At 48.7% G+C, this 1818-nt stretch overlaps 1 non-coding gene across 1 annotated transcript; it reads left to right on the top strand.

Moving 5' to 3' along the window:
- Nucleotides 1–849: 849 nt before the first annotated feature.
- TRNAL-CAA (transfer RNA leucine (anticodon CAA)) lies at nucleotides 850–965 on the top strand. Its single transcript has 2 exons — nucleotides 850–887; nucleotides 921–965. It is a non-coding gene; the product is annotated as a tRNA-Leu (tRNA).
- The last annotated feature ends 853 nt before the right edge of the window (nucleotides 966–1818 follow it).

Below are 1818 nucleotides of genomic sequence, written 5' to 3'. Positions count from 1 at the left end.
GAGTCATAATGACTAAGACTCGCGTCAGGAAACACTTGTCCTCTTTCCTGACAAATCTTACTTCACCTAACCACCCGCCACAGTATCTAACCCGTGTCCTTCGAATGTGAGCCGAAGACGCTACCACTGTGCCATGAGCTACCTAACAGAGAGAGAGAGAGAGAGAGAGAGAGAGAGAGATAGAGAGAGAGAGAGGGAGACAAAGAGAGAGAGAGAGAGAGAGAGAAAATGAAAATGCTGGCCCACAGATGGCTCCAACTTCATCCTGTTCCCTACTTGTATGTCTCATAACAATAAAAATGCTTTCAAATGAGCTGATGTAGGTAACAGCTCTTAGCTTGCCAATAAAGTTAGAAATCCTTAACCTGTAAATAGCTGTCAATAAAGCCAGGGATCCTTAACCTTGTCAAACCCTGTGTAAAAAAAAAAAAAAAAAAAAAAAGAGAGAGAGAGGAGAATGACACAGAACAGAAGAGGTCTGGGCAAGCTTCTCACATGGTGTGAGACAGAGGGAGGGGGGATGGTAACATGGGTCAGGGCAGGCAAGGGAAGGATGATGAGGGAGGGGGATGGAGTGAATGATGAAGGAGGAAGGGAGGGAGGAAAGGAAGGAGGGAGGAAGGGAGGGTAGTGATGAGGGATGAGAGAGGGAGAGAGGTTAGTGAAATCGATTTTGGGTGTCTCTCTGGGTTGGCCTGCCTCTTGTGGCCTCAAGCACTCCTCTCTCTCCCTCTCCCTCTCTCTCTCTCTCTCTCTCTCTCTCTCTCTCTCTCTCTCTCTCTCTCTCTCTCTCTCTCTCTCTCTCTCTCCCTTACCCTAGATTTTCTCCCACGGAGCGTAACCCACAGGGTCAGGATGGCCGAGTGGTCTAAGGCGCCAGACTCAAGGTAACTTCCCTTCAGATAGAAGGATCATGGGCATTCTGGTCCTCTCTGAGGGCGTGGGTTCGAATCCCACTCCTGACAATACTTTTGGAGGCAAGATGCATACATAGCTTTAAGAAGAGGTATGATAAAGCTCTCGGAGCAGAAAGACAGTGGAGCTAAAAGCGACTAACGAAGAGGTGGGGCCAAGAGCTGTGAATCGACCCCTAAAACCCCAATTAGGCGAGTACAACAGTGGACTAACTACCAGACACCTACTTACTGTTGGGTAGTACAGGTACAGCAGGTGTTTAGAAGACTTGTCCATACGTCTCTCCTCGCCCAGGATTTAACCTGTGTATTTGGGTTAGTAGCTATCCACGTTTTCATGATGATACTTTTTTGGGTAGGGTTACTCTAAGTAACTAAGTGGTCAGTGGTCAGTCGTCACGTGAGGTCACAGACCCTGAGCTGCTTTGGGGATTAGCGTGGACGGTTACAAAGCATGGCTTGCTTCTGCAGTGTTTTAAAAATTGAGGTTGGAGAGTTGAAGGAGGAGGTCTTGCTTCTCCAGGAGGAGATTAGGAGGCTGAAGGTCCACCTCAATGGGTCTGGGAGAGAGTGTGAGGTGGCTGGAGTTGTGGGGAATGAGGCTTCTAGCAGTGAGTTGCAGTCTGTCTCTCGCTGTGAGGAGGCTGTAGGTGGGGAGGTAGCAACGGCTACCAGCAGTGAGGTGCAGTCCAGCACCTGCTACAAGTGGCGAGTGGTAACCAGTAATGGGAGGAGCATCAGAATAGGGAAAGTTAAGAGTGAAGATCTGAAGGTAGGAAATCGCTTCTCTGTTCTTCAGGATGAATGTACTTCAGTGGCCAGTGAAGGTAAGGGTACTACTGCCCCTGCTAATGGAGGTAAGCGCATTCTTGTGGTTGGTGACTCTCAGGTAAGATATATTGAC

This window comes from Cherax quadricarinatus, chromosome 37 (genome assembly GCF_038502225.1).
Source record: "Cherax quadricarinatus isolate ZL_2023a chromosome 37, ASM3850222v1, whole genome shotgun sequence".
Taxonomy (NCBI): Eukaryota; Metazoa; Arthropoda; class Malacostraca; order Decapoda; family Parastacidae; genus Cherax; species Cherax quadricarinatus.
The sequence above is the reverse complement of the archived record's forward strand: the minus strand, read 5'-3'. Positions and strand labels throughout refer to the sequence as shown.